The sequence below is a fragment of the Hypanus sabinus genome, chromosome 1 (genome assembly GCF_030144855.1).
Source record: "Hypanus sabinus isolate sHypSab1 chromosome 1, sHypSab1.hap1, whole genome shotgun sequence".
NCBI lineage: Eukaryota > Metazoa > Chordata > Chondrichthyes > Myliobatiformes > Dasyatidae > Hypanus > Hypanus sabinus.
In genome coordinates, this window is record NC_082706.1 from 106,697,231 (window position 1) to 106,712,766 (window position 15,536).

Below are 15,536 nucleotides of genomic sequence, written 5' to 3' on the forward strand. Positions count from 1 at the left end.
TCTGAAGCCCTCCCCCATGCATCATACTTCCCACTAATAATACTGCATCTGTTAGTGAGACCATGGATTTGCACCTTGGAAGGTTTCCAAGGCGCAGGGTAGTTTGGGAAACATGCAGTTACCCAAGCTGCAAGCCTTCCCATTGCATTCCCAATGTTGGCCAAGGGCACTAGAACCCAAGCAGCTTGGCACCAGTGTCGTTGCAGAGCAATGGGTTGTTAAGTGCCTTGCTCAAGCACACAACCACGCTGCCTCAGCTGAGGCTTGAACCAGTGACCTTCAGATCACTAGACTGATGCCTTATCCACTAGGCCATGCACCAACACAACTTCACAGTAAAGGAAGAAGTTAGAAGAAGTTAAACTCGTAGTAGTTTATGAAATCAGGAGGAATATAGTGGAGTTATAGCCCTTTCCTAGGATTGGAGTGTCCAAAACCATAGGTCACTGATACAAGGTAATAGAGAAGAGATTTAAAAGAGCACTAAAAGATAATTTCTTTATGCGGAGGATAGTGAACTGCTTGAGGAAGTGGTTGAGTTGGTGGATTTGTAATATTGAAGAGGTATTTGAATGGGTACATGGAAGGAAAGGTATTAGAGGACTATGAGTCAAATATAGCAGCTGGAACTAGCAGGGAGAATGTTGTGGTCAGCATGCACCATTGGAGCCGAAGGGCCTAAAGCCATACTCTGTTACTCAGTGGTTCTATGAAATAAAAACTTAAAATGCTTAAAATACACAAATGGACAGATGGTATCTGTGTAAAGAGAAACAGAGTTAAGGGAAGTCAAAGATAACATAAAAGCAAAAGAGAGGGCAGGAGGTCTGCAAAAGGACTAGGACAGATTAGGAGAATGGACAAAAAAGTGGCAGATGGAACATAGTGTAGGGAAGTGTATGGCGACGCACTCTGGTAAAAGGAATAAAGGCACAGACTGTTCTCTAAACAGAGAGAAAATGCAGAAACTGAATTTGCAAGAAGACTTGAGAGTTCCAGTGCAGGATTCCCTAAAGGCTAACTTGCTCTTTGAGTCAGTAGTGGAGGAGAGAAATGCAATGTTATCAATCATTTCGAGAAGACTAAAATTTAATCAGAATAGAATGAGAATCAGGTTTAGTATCACTGGCATAGATCGTGAAATTTGTTATTTTGCAACTGCAGTACTGCGCAATGCATACTAACAATAAATTACAATAAGATATATATTAAATTAAATAAGTAGAGAAAAGAGAGCAAAGCATGTAAACAATAGTGAGGCAGTTTATGTGGATTCACTGTCCATTCCGAAATCTGATGTAAGCAAAATTGTAATTTTATGTCTTTATAAGACATTGGTAGACTATATATGGAGTATTGTGACTAAGTTTGGGTTCCATATCCGAGAAAGAATCTCCTGGCATTGGAGAGAGTCCAGAGTCCAGAGGAGGTTTAAGAGAATGGTTCCAGGAATGAAAGAGTTAATATATAAGGACCATTTGATGGCTCTGGGCTGTTCTTACTGGAGCTTAGAAGAATGAGGGGATATCTCCTTGAAACCTACCCAATATTTGAGTGCCTAGACAATGGGAGGAATTTTCCAATAGTGGGGGAGTCCAGGACCAAAGGGCACAGACACATAATAGGACATCCCTTCAGAACAGATACGAACAGGAATTTCCCTGAATCTGTGAAATTCAGTGCCAGAAACGGCTATGGAGGACAGGTTATTTGCTTTATTAAAAGCCGAGGCTGATAGGTACTTGATTAGTCATGGTGTCAAAGGTTACTCTGAGAAGACAATAAAAATAGGGCTGAAAGAGAAAACTGATCAGATATGTTTATGTGGCTGAGCTGACTCATAGAAACATAGAAAACCTGCAGCACAATACAGGCCTTTCAGCCCACAATGCTGTGCCAAACATGTACCTCCTTTAGAAATTACCTTGGGTTACCCATAGCCCTCTATTTTTCTCAGCTCCATGTACCTATCCAGGAGTCTCTTAAAAGATCCTATCGTATTTGTCTCCACCCTCTGCGTAAAAAACTTACCCTCTGACATCTCCTCTTTACCTACTTCGAAGCGCCTTAAAACTGTGCCTTCTCATGCTAGCCATTTCAGCCCTGGGAAAAAGCCTCTGACTATCCACATGATCAATACCTCTCATCATCTTGTATACCTCTATCAGGTCACCTCTAATCCTCCATCACTCCAAGGAGAAAAGCCCAAGTTCACTCAACCTATTCTTATAAGGCATGCTCCCCAATCCAGGCAACATCTTGTAAATCTCTTTTGAACCCTTTCTATGGTTTCCACATCCTTCCTGTAGTCAGGTGACCAGAACTAAGCACAGTGGGGGTCACACCATGGTCCTATATAGCCGCAACATTACCTCTCAGCTATTAAACTCAGTCCCACAATTCAAGAAGGCCAATGCATCGTATGCCTTCTTAACCACAGGGTCAACCTGCAAAGCAGCTTTGAGTATCCAATGGACTCGAAACCAAAGATCCCTCTGATCCTCCACACTGCCAAGAGTCTTACCATTAATACTATATTCTACCATCATATTTGACCTAACAAAATGAACTACCTCACACTTTGCTGGGTTGAACTCCAACTAACACTTCTCAGGCCAGTTTAGCATCCTATCGTTGCCTGATTGTAACCTCTGAAAGGCTCCCACACTATCCACAACACCCCCAACCTTTGTGTCATCAGCAAATTTACTAACCCATTCCTCCACTTCCTTCCAAGTCATTTATAAAAATCACGAAGACTGCGGGTCCCAGAACAGATCCCTGAGGCATATCATTGGTCACCAACCTTCATGCAGAATATGACCTGTCTACAACCACTCTTTGCTTTCTGTGGGCAAGCCAATTCTGGATTCACAAAGCAATGTCCCCTTGGATCCCATGCTTCCTTACTGTCTCAATGAGCCTTGCATGGGGTGCTTTATCAAATGCCTTGCTCAGTTCCATATACACTATATCTACTAATCTACCTTTATCAATGTGTTTAGTCACATCCTCAAACAATTCAATTAGGCTCGTAAGGCACAACCTGCCTTTGACAAAGCCATTCTGACAATTCCTAATCATATTAGCCTCTCCAAATGTTCATAACTCCTCCCCCTCAGGATCTTCTGCACCAAATTACCAACCACTGAAGGAAGACTCACTGGTCTATAATTTCCTGGGCTATCTCAACTCTTTTTCTTGAATCAGGGAACAATATCTGCAACCCTCCAATCCTCAGGAATATCTCCTGTTCTCATTGATGATGCAAAGATCATTGCCAGAGGCTCAGCAATCTCCTCCTTCACCTCCCACAGTAGCTTTCGGTACATCTCGTCCGGTTCCGATGACTTATCCAACTTGATGCTTTCCAAGGCCTCCAGAACATCCGTGTAATGTTCTTGCTCAAGTGTAAAAGAACTCTGAACTAAACACTGAGGTAAACCGTAGTCAATTAAGACCGGATCACAGTAAGATTAACTGTTTACTGTTCACTCTTCCACACTAACGTATGGTGAAAACTGTTGATAAAACAATACAAAATATATACAGTATTTGTTTCCTTCTTGATATCACATTTACATCGTAAATACTTGCAAAAGTAAAACTACAACAACTACATTACATTAAAGTGCAACAGACAGTCGAAATCTACCTACGTCATTGACTGCTTTAAATACACTTCAACATAAACTATCTGCAACTCTTTAAGTAAAAAAAACATAAACCTTATCAACCATCATTACTTTTAACAGAATCAGCGTTAACATTTTTAATTCAACATATCGATTATCTCATGAACTTACGGCATTGCTTCAGTATGTTTCTAGTGCAAAGAAAGAAAACTTTTCTCACGCTGATCCTGCACATGTGAGCCCCCTCCTTCCCGTTTCTCCAAACCGGTATTTTCCCACAAGACGCGGCGAAACCGGGTGAGATGTCATCGCATGCCGCGATATATCACAGACAACAAATTTACTTTAAACAATCTTAACTTTAAATAGAAAATGATAACAAATGAATTACTAAAGCAAAAATATTATAAACTAAACAAATGCCATAAAGGCAACACATTCCCTGCCTGACCTTCGTAGGTCACAATGAACATAATACAAAACTTCAGTCTCTAAATCAGTCCTTAGGTAGAAGTAGAATGACTTCTGTAACTGGCCTTTGGTAAATTTTCACATCACCTTGGTCAGTAGTTTTCAACTCAACCTTCCTGACATGTCCATCCCTACTAGGGAATGTGGCAGTGATTCTGGCCATTGGCCAGCTGTTGCGGGTGATTTGCTTGTCCCTGAGCAAGACTAAATCTCCTGCAGGGAGATTCCTGCAGGGTTCTGTCCACTTTTGTCTGTGTTGTAACAAAGGTAGATATTCATGTCTCCAACGAGACCAGAACTGATTTGCCAGAGCCTGGACCTGTCTCCATTGCTTTGTGTTCAAATCCTTATCAGAGAAGTCCCCAGGTGGAGGGGGAGCTCCTGCCTTCTGCGTAATGAGCATTGATGGCGAGAGTATGAAGGGGTTTTCTGGGTCAGAAGACACAGGTAGGAGTGGTCGTGCATTTATAATGGCTGTGACCTCTGCCATTAGTGTGCACAGTACCTCGTGGGTCAATCGGGTGCGTTGCTGCAGAAACATTGAATCAAGAATTCTTCTGGTGATACCAATCATCCGCTCCCATGTGCCTCCCATGTGAGAGGCATGTGGTGTGTTAAACTCCCAGTTGCATCCCTGCTGACTGAGGTACTTTTGCACCGTTTTGTCCATCCCCAGCTCCTTTGATGCTCCAACAAAGTTTGTGCCGCAATCAGACCTTAACTGTTTTGCAGGGCCTCTGAGCACAAAGAAGCGCCTGAGAGCGTTAATGCAGCTGGATGTATCCAAAGATTCGATGACCTCAATGTGTACCGCTCTTGAACTAATGCAGCTAAACATGATGGCCCACTGCTTGTGCTCTGCTTGTCCTCCTCTGGTGCATCTCATAGTGATAGTCCAGGGACCAAATACATCGAGCCCCACATATGTAAAAGGAGGACAGGCTTCGAGGCGTTCTGGTGGGAGGTCCGCCATACGTTGAGCTTCCAACTTGCCTCGCAGTTTCCTGCAGGTTACACATTTATGAAGTACTGAATTGATCAGTGTTTTACCTCCCAAGATCCACAGTCCCGCTGCCCTTATTGCTCCTTCCGTCAGGTGATGGCCCTGATGCTTTACCTGTTCATGGTAATGGCGAGTGAGCAGTAAGGACACATGGCTGTCTTTGGGCAGGATTACTGGACTTTTTTCTGCAGCTGGAAGTTGGGAATGTATTAACCTCCAATGCAAATGATATCGTTCTTCATGATCGGGCTGAATTTCCTCAAAGGGCTGTCCTTTGGTATTGGTTTATTAACTTGGAGAGCTGAAAACTCCCCTGCAAAAGCCGCTCTTTGAGTTGCTTTAAAGATAACATCCTTTGCCTGGGTCAATTCATCCACAGTGCAAGGTAAGTTACATTTGTGCCATAAGAAATGGAGGAAATTGCGATGGTCCTCCTGTACTAAGAAGCAATGGAACATCAGCTGGATGTCCACTAAGATTGCAACCTTCTCCTTCCGGAAGCGCAGCAGGACCCCGAGAAGGGTATTGTTAAGATTGGGGTCTGTAAGGAGCACGTCATTAAGGGAGACACCAGCGCACTGAGCACTGGAGTCGAAGACCACCCTGATCTGATTGGGCTTTTGTGGGTGGGTGACAATCTCGGGATTGCTACCGTGAGTGCGAGTGAGGCGAAGAATAGAAAGGTTATTCACATTAATACGAGGCTGAGAGCATGGTGCAGGAAGGAAGAGTTCAGGTTTTTGGATAATTGGTCTTTGTTCCAGGGACATTGGGATCTGTTTCGAAGGGACGGTCTACATCTGAACCGGAGGGGTACTAACATTCTTGCAGGAGTGTTTGCCAGTGCTGCTCGGGGGGGGTTTAAACTAGATGTGCAGGGGGCAGGGATCCAGATCCAGAGGGTTGATCAGAAGGAGCATGGGGTTAAATGTGTAGAAGGTTTGGGCGATCTTGAGAACGTCATCAAAATTCAGGGATCAATTAGCCCGATGGAAGTTCAAGGAGCTGGGTTAGGTACAGTAGACAGTGTTTTAAGCAAAGAGAGGAGGAATGGGCTAAGAATTCTATACTTGAATGCATGTATTGTCAGAAATAAGACAGATGAGCTTGAAGCTCAGATGAAAATGGGGAACTACGATATTGTTGGGATAACGGAGACATGGCTGCAAGGGGATCAGGCCTGGGAATTGAGTGTACCAGGGTATACGTGCTATCGTAGAGACAGAAATATGGGAAGAGGGGGTGGGGTGGCCCTGTTGGTGAGGAATGAGATTCAGTCCTTAGCAAGAGGTGACTTGGGAACAGGGGAAGTAGAGTCTGTGTGGATTGAGCTGAGGAACAGTAAGGGTAAAAAGACCCTAATGGGTGTTGTGTACAGGCCCCCAAACAGTAGTGTGGATATTGGGTACAAGTTGATTAGGGAGTTAACATTGGCATGTGCTAAAGGTAATATAGTCGTTATGGGAGATTTCAACATGCAGGTGAACTGGGAGAATCAGGTAGGTGCTGGACCCCAGGATAGGGAGTTTGTGGAGTGTCTAAGGGATGTATTTTTGGAACAGCTTGTGCTTGAGCCAACCAGGAACGAGGCTATTTTGGACTTGGTGATGTGTAATGAACAGGAATTGATAAGTGATCTTGAAGTAAAGGAGCCGTTAGGAAGTAGTGATCATAACATGATAAGTTTTTATCTACAATTTGAGAGGGATAAGGGCAGATCAGAGGTGTCAGTGTTGCAATTAAATAAAGGAGACTACGGAGCCATGAGGGAAGAGCTGGCCAAAGTTAAATGGGCGGATGCCCTGGCAGGAAAGACAGTGGATCAGCAGTGGCAGATATTCTTGGACATAATACAAAAGATGCAAAAGCAGTTCATTCCAATGAGAAGGAAGGATTCAAAGAGGGGGAAGGGGCCACAGTGGTTGACAAAGGAAGTCAGAGATTGTATAGCATTAAAGAAAAAGAAGTATGACAGGGCTAAGATGAGTGGGAATACAGATGATTGGGAAAGTTTTAAGGAACAGCAGATCTTAACTAAAAAAGCAATACGGAGAGAAAAAATCAGGTATGAGCTCAGTCTAGCCAGGAATATAAAAGGGGATAGCAAAAGCTTTTTTAGCTATGTGAAGAGAAAGAAGATAGTTAAGAACAATGTTGGCCCCTTGAAGAACGAATTGGGAGAAATTGTTATGGGAAACAGGGAAATGGCAACAGAATTTAATGCATACTTTAGATCTGTCTTCACCAGGGAGGACACAAGCAATCTCCCAGATGTATGGATGGGCCAGGGTCATAAGATATCAGAGGAATTGAGACAGATTGACATTAGGAAAGAAACTGTGATGAGTAGACTGGTAGGACTGAAGGCTAATAAATCCCTGGGTCCAGATGGTCTGCATCCGAGGGTTCTAAAAGAGGTGGCTCAGGAAATTGTGGATGCATTGGTAATCATTTTCCAATGTTCCTTAGATTCAGGATCAGTTCCTGAAGATTGGAGAGTGGCTAATGTTATCCCACTTTTCAAGAAGGGAGGGAAGGAGAAAACGGAGAACTATCGCCCTGTTAGCCTAACATCAGTCGTGGGGAAGATGCTTGAGTCCATTATTAAGGACGAAATAGTGGCACATCTAGATGGCAGAAATAGGATTAGGCCGAGCCAGCATGGATTTACCAAGGGCAAATCATGCTTGACTAATCTGTTGGAGTTTTTTGAGGGTGTAACAAGGATGTTAGACGAGGGTAAGCCAGTGGATGTTGTATACCTAGATTTTCAGAAGGCATTCGATAAGGTGCCACATAGGAGATTGGTGAGTAAAATCAGAGCTCATGGCATTGGGGGCAGGGTTTCAACATGGATAGAAAACTGGTTGGCAGATAGAAAGCAAAGGGTAGCAGTGAATGGGTGTTTCTCGGACTGGCTGGAGGTGACTAGTGGGGTACCACAGGGCTCTGTATTGGGACCACAGCTCTTTACGATTTATGTCAATGATTTAGATGAGGGCATTGAAAACTATATCAGCAAGTTTGCTGACGATACTAAACTGGGTGGCATTGTGACATGCGAAGAGGACGTTAGGAGAATACAGGGAGACTTGGATAGGCTGGGTGAGTGGGCAGATACTTGGCAGATGTCATTCAATGTGAATAAATGTGAAGTTATCCACTTTGGAAGCAGGAACAAGAGGGTAGAGTATTGTCTGAACGGTGTAGAGTTAGGTAAGGGAGAAATGCAAAGAGACCTAGGAGTCCTAGTTCACCAGTCAATGAAGGTGAATGAGCAAGTGCAACAGGCAGTGAAGAGGGCAAATGGAATGTTGGCCTTTGTTACAAGGGGAATTGAATACAAGAGCAAGGATGTCCTTTTGCATTTCTACAGGGCCCTAGTGAGACCACACCTGGAATATTGTGTACAGTTTTGGTCTCCAGGTGTATGGAAGGACATTCTGGCAATTGAGGAAGTGCAGCGTAGATTCACTAGGTTGATTCCTGGGATGGCAGGGCTGTCTTATGCAGAGAGATTGGAGAGATTGGGCTTGTACATGCTGGAATTGAGGAGATTGAGAGGGGATCTGATTGAAACGTTTAAGATAATTAAAGGATTTGATAGGATTGAGGCAGGAAATATGTTCCAGATGTTGGGAGAGTCCAGTACCAGAGGGCATGGATTGAGAATAAGAGGTCAGTTATTTAAAACAGAGTTGAGGAATAGCTTCTTCTCCCAGAGAGTTGTGGAGGTGTGGAATGCACTGCCTCGGAAGACGGTGGAGGCCAATTCTCTGGATGCTTTCAAGAAGGAGCTAGATAGATATCTGATGGATAGGGGAATCAAGGGATATGGGGACAAGGCAGGGACTAGGTATTGATAGTGAATGATCAGCCATGGTCTCAGAATAGCGGTGCAGACTCGAGGGGCCGAATGGTCTACTTCTGCACCTATTGTCTATTGTAAACCCCAAACGTTGGGAGGTACCAGCACTTCCCGCCTTCCTTCAGTGGCGGTGCTACTTCAGCATGTTCATTAGCGAAGATCTTCTCCATAAATGCTACGTATTGTTGCTGCATCTCAGGACGTGAACTGCTTGACTGCCTGCTCTTTGTTGTTTGGCAAGCACTGGCGTGGTTCTCTGAAAGGTATTGGGGCGACCCAATTATTTGCTTCATGTCTGAAGACTTTGGTGTCCATTATTTTTAAGAAAATGGCATCTTGAGCTGATGGACCAAGTTTATTATCATGCTCAGTTTGAGCGAAGACTGACTGACCCAGCGTCTTGTCGGTTACTTTACATTTGTTAAAGCCTTGTTGTGCTTCCTTGATACACATGAAACTTGCGCAGGGTTGAAAAATTGAATGGCGGCCACTCTCTAGCACATTGGTCTTGAGTGTGTTAACTGTCGGTTTGTGTACATTGCCAAGGCACACCTCTCCTATCACCACCCAGCCCAGATGCAGGCGTTGCACAAAGGGGGTGTTGTGGGGTCCATTGACCTGCTGCCTAACCTTGTGCACCCGGAGAACATCTCTTCCTAATAGCAGGAGTATTTCTGCCTTTGGATCCAGTTCTGGGTTGTGTTTGGCGATGTGGTGGAGACGTGGCTGGTGTAGCACCGCATTTGGCGTCGGGATCTCAGTGTGGTTATTCAAAATTTCATTGCACTCTAAGAGTGCAGGGAGACAGATGACAACCTTACCATCCAGGGACTTGAGCTGGAAGCCTTCTGCCTTCCTTCCATAAGTTTCCACGCTGCCTGAGCAAGTTCTAAGGTAGTATGGGAACTGATTAGTCTCAATGTTGAACAAGTCAAAGAACTCTGGACTGACTAGTGAGCAAATGCTCTGATCGTCCAGAATTACATTGGCTTTGATGGCCTTGACTTTGGCTCCCTTAGGGTACACCTTAGTGAGACAGATCTTTGAACAAGAACGGCTTGACTGAGCTTGACCGCAAACTTCTGTGCAGCTCGAGCTGACAACGGTTGTCCTGGAGTGAGCCTCTTCCTCTCCGCCGTCCTGTTGTGAGGGTGAAGGAGCTTTGTCGGTTTGCAGTAATGGGCTCGGATGCATGGCCCCATTGTGATTAGTGCTATTACATTACTGGCACTTCACGGAGATCGTACACATTCTAGCAAGGTGAGAGGTAGAGGAACAGCATTTAAAACATATTTTTTTCTCCTTGAGAAGGGCCATCCTCTCTTCAAGGGGTTTTTCCCTAAACGTTTTGCATTTTTTGAGGGGGTGGGGTTTGTTAGGCAATGGACAATTCTTGCTAGGGTCATTGTTAGTTGTAAAGGCTTCAGTCTTAAGCACTGAGACAGGTTTATTAATGTTGAAATTATTCGAAGTGGATTTAACTGGCTTGGTGTAAATTGTACTGCTACCTGGACTCATGAGGCTAGGGTCGTTTCACTTCTTTGCCTCCTTGCACACAAACCTAGTGAAATACTCAAAGGGAGGAAATCAACCATCGTTCTTTTCCTTGTACTCTGAGCCAACAGACACCCACCTTTCCTGCAGCCCAAATGGAAGTTTGTCTAATCCCTTATGAAGTATCTAGGTATAATAGACCAGTTAAATAGCCGTCTTCTTTGGTGCCTTGAATCTCAATGAGTAAATCTCCGAGCTCTCTTAACTTAGTGTGGTCCTTGGCTGACACCTTAGGAAAATTTTCCAGATGTTAGAATAATGCTGCTTCAATAATTTCAGGGGCCACATAGCACTCCCAAAGTCTCTCCCATGCTTTGCATAAGGCTAGTTTGGGATTGTTAATGTACACTGAACGTATGCGTCTCACCTGTTCGCATGATTCTTTTCCCAGCCATTTCACCATAAGATCCAACTCTTGGGTTGCTCTGAGCTGGACTCCGTGGATAGCGTTGGCGAATGTGGAGTACCATGCACGGTAATTTTCAGGTTTATCGTCGAACTGGTATAGTCCTGAAGTGACGAGATCTCGTCGTGCTAAATACTGTGCCATGGGTTCAACTGCAAGTGGCATGCTGGCTGGGGGAATATGTCGGCGGGTATATGACTGAGGGCGTACATCTGTTATGGAATTTGCTGTTCTGAATTCAGCCTTTGCCTCTCTTCTCGCCAAATCTGGTAAGTTTGGTGTCGAGAAGTATTTGTCATCAGCCCTTTCATTCTTGAATTCATCGCGGAGTTGCAAGGGTAAATTGTCTTCCTCGGATGGATGTGAAGCAATTGGGCCTCTCTGAGACTCCTCATGAAATGGGGCGTTAGCGTATAAGTATGGAGAGGAAGAACAAATCTTCAAGTCTATTTGAGATCGGACATAGTCGCTTGTGCGTTCCAATCTGATCTTTTCTGAAGTAGATTTTACATCAACCAGATCGTGCATTTCTTCAGCATTTTCTATTAACTCTGCTTCCACCCTGGCAGCTTCTGCTTCTCGGTGTAGCGTCAGCACTTCTAACTCTGACGCTATCCTTACCCTTTCCAACTGGTTTTTGGCTTCTCTGGCAGCTGCTTCTTTCTGGTTTTCGGCTTCTCTGGCAGCCACTTCCATTTTCAATTTTGCTTCTTGTTCGGTGTAGAACGCTCGCACCTTGGCGGCTTCTGCCTTAGCTCTTGCATTGTCAGCCTTACTTGATGATGCCCTACTGCCCCTGTCACTGGATGACAACAACTTGATGCTGGATCGAGTTGTCATTGCAGCACTTGAAACACCTAATAATACCGCCTTTTCATTGTAACGTTCTCGCTCAGGTGTAAAAGAACTCTGAACTAAACACCAAGGTAAACCATAGTCAATGAAGACAGGATCACAGTAAGAGTAACCTTTTACTGTTCACTCTTCCACATTAACGTATGGTGAAAACTGTTGATAAAACAAATCAAAATACATACAGTATTTGTTTCCTTCTTGATATCACATTTACATCGTAAATACTTGCAAAAGTAAAACTACAACTACATTACATTAAAGTGCAACATACAGTCGAAATCTACCTACGTCATTGACTGTTTTAAATACACTTCAACATAAACTATCCGCAACTCTTTAAATAATAAAAACATAAACCTTATCAACCATCATTACTTTTAACAGAATCAGCGTTAACATTTTTAATTCAACATATCGATTATCTCATGAATTTACGGCGTTGCTTCACTATGTTTCTAGTGCGTAGAAAGAAAACTTTTCTCACGCTGATCCTGCACATGTGAGCCCCCTCCTTCCCGTTTCTCCAAACCGGTATTTTCCCACAAGACGAGGTGAAACCGGATGTGATGTCATCGCATGCCGCGATATATCACAGACAACGAATTTACTTTAAACAATCTTAACTTTAACTAGAAAATGATAACAAACAAATTACTAAAGCGAAAATATTATAAGCTAAACAAATGCCATAAAGGCAACACAATCCACTTCCTTAATATCTGCATGCTCAAGCTTTTCAGTCCACACTAGGTCACCCCTACAATCGCCAAGACCCTTTTCTGTAGTGAATACTGAAGCAAAGTACACATTAAATACCTTTGCTACCTCCTCTGGTTCCACACACATTTTCCCACTGTCACACTTGATTGGTCCTATTCTCTCACATCTTATCCTCTTGTTCTTCACATATTTGTAGAATGCGTTGGGGTTTTCCTTAATACTGTCCACCAGGCCTTCACACAGCCCATTCTGGCTCTCCTAAATTCATTCTTAAGCTCCTTTCTGCTAGCCCTATAACCTTCTAGATCTCTATCATACCTAGTTTTTTGAATCTGTCATAAGCTCTTATTTTATTCTTGGCTAGATTTACAACAGCCTTTGTACACTATGGTTCCTATACCCTACCAACCTTTTCCTGTCTCATTGAAATGTACCTATGCAGATCCCCACGCAAATGTCCACCAAGTTCCTGCCTGATAGCCTCTTATTTCCCCTTAATGCAATTAAAAGCTTTCCTAACTTGTCTGTTTCTATCCCTCTCCAATGCTGTGGTAAAGGAGATAGAATTGTAATTACTATCTCCAAAATGCTCTCCCACTGACAGATCTGACACCTGACCAGGTTAATTTCACAATACCAGACCAAGTACAACCTCTCCTCTTGCACACTTAACTTCATATTGTGTCAAATAACCTTCTGAAACACAACCAACAAATTCTACCGCATCTAAACCCCTCCCTCTAGGGAGATACCAACCTATATCTTGGAAATTTAATTCTCCCACCACAACAACCCTCTTATTAACACACCTTTCTAGAATCTGTCTCCCTATCTGCTCCTCCATATCCCTGTTGCTATTGGGTGCTCTATATAAAAAAACAGTAGACCCGTTCCTGTTCCTAACTTCCACCCACAGAGACTCCATAGACAATTCCTATATAACTTCCTCCTTTTCTGCAGCCGTGACACTATCTCTGATCAACAGTGCCATGCCCCCACTTTTTTTTGTCTCCCTCTCTGTCCTTTCTCAAACATCTAAAGCCTGGCACCCGAAGTAACCATTTCTGCCCCCTGAGCCATCCAAGTCTCTGTAATGGCCACAACATCATAGCTCCAAGTACTGATCCAGGGTCTAAGCTCACCCACTTTGTTCATTATACTCCTTGCATTAAAATACAATCTTAATTTCAAATCTCAAACCATCTGAGCGTGTCCCTTTTCTATCACCTGCCTATCCTCCCTCTCGCACTGTCTCCAAGTTTTCTCTATTTGTGAGCCAACCCCCTCTTCCTCCGTCACTTCAATTCTGTTCCCACCCCCTAGCAATTGTATCTTAAACTCTCCCCAATAGCATTTGCAAACCTCCCGACGAGGATATTGCTTCGCTTGGGATTCAAGAGCAATCCGTCCTTTTTGTACAGATCACACCTGCCCCAAAAGAGATCCCAATGATCGAGAAATCTGAATCCCCGCCCTCTGCTCCAATCCTTCAGTCACGGATTTATTGTCCACATCATTCTATTCCTATTCTCACTGTCACGTGGCACAGGCAGTAATCCAGAGATTACTACCTTTGAGGTAGTTCTTCTCAACTTCTTTCCTAATTCCCTGTAGTCTGTTTTCAGGACCTCCTCCCTTTTCCTACCTATGTCGTTGGTACCAGCTCGATGCACCTGGCGCAGAGGTGGCCGTTCGGGAGGCCGGGTGTCTCCAGGATTTCCCACATCTGACACCGAGCACAGAACACCGGCCTCACACACATAGTTCCTGTCTGTATTCTACACAGAAAACCTACCTGCCCTCGACCCGTACTCGCCGAAGACCCGTTGAGCCAAAGCCTTTCCACTCTGTCGGCCGCTCCTCCCACTCCCGCTCTATAAAGCTGACTTCTTTTAAACTCTTCTCGCTGTTCTCACTGGCTGACTCAATGGATCGAATGGCCTAATCCTGCACAGATGTCTTGTCTTCTTACGGCTGGGAGAGCGATTGCAGTCGGAGAATGTACAGAAGAAGTTCTTTATTCGATTAACTGAACCTGCGCTAAAGGAGTTATCAAAAGAAAAATTATTAACGAATGAGTTAATTTTAACGGGAATGTTTGCGGGAGAGGTTTGCAACTAGTTTTGGGTTACTTATGCAACTTGGATGTTTACAGAAAGAGGGTCCTGGGCATTCAATAAAGGACGTGCACTGCCTCGGCACCACGGTAGCCCAACGATTAGCGCGACTGTATTACAACTCCCAGTTGTAAATTGTTCCGTGATTAGGTTAGGGTTAATAGGATTTGTCGGGGGTGGCTGGGCCTATTTCGCGGTATATCGCTAAATAAACAAACAGATATCGTGCTTTCAAATTTTCCAACGGAAGCTACTGTAAACAAACATTTACTGACAGGTTCTGCCCGGTTGGAATCATTAAAACCACGTTCACAGGGAAAGATGAAGAGATTCACAGACATGTTGCAGATGGCATTCGGTTCATCAAACATCCCACCCAACGGAACCGACAGCGAATACGGTCGCAGTGACGGGGGAACAGGAGGCGCAAGATTACACAAAGTGAAGGCCAAGATGCTGAATTCGGGGGAGTCTGGTTGAATTATCTCCATGTACTCCTGCCGTCTGAAGGCGCCGAGTAACACCCCTTCCTCACCGCTCACTGAAGACACTTGCTCCAACTGTGGTGTTAGGCGGGAATTTGTACGCTGTTCCTGTGACCGGGTGGGTTTCCTCCGGCTCCTCCGGTTTCCTCCCACGTTTAAAACACGTATGGGTTAGCAGGCGCCCAAAACAACACACACAATATGCTGGAGAAACTCAGCAGGCCAAGCAGTGTTTACGGAAAAGAGTAAATAGTCGATGTTTCGGGCCGAAACTCTTTTTCAGGACTGGAAAGTAAGGGGAGAAATCAGCGTGAGAAGTCATTCAGCATCTGAAAATTTCTCCTGTAAGCGGGTTAGTAGGTTAATTGATCACATGGGTGTAATTGGATGACCCGGGCTTGTTGGCCCGAAAGACCTGTTAT

The 15,536-nt window shown here is 44.2% G+C and overlaps 1 gene segment (V, D, J or C); it reads left to right on the plus strand.

Moving 5' to 3' along the window:
* Positions 1-15,536, plus strand: part of LOC132396183 (Ig gamma-2A chain C region, membrane-bound form-like) — a 332,140-nt gene that overhangs the window by 269,901 nt on the left and 46,703 nt on the right.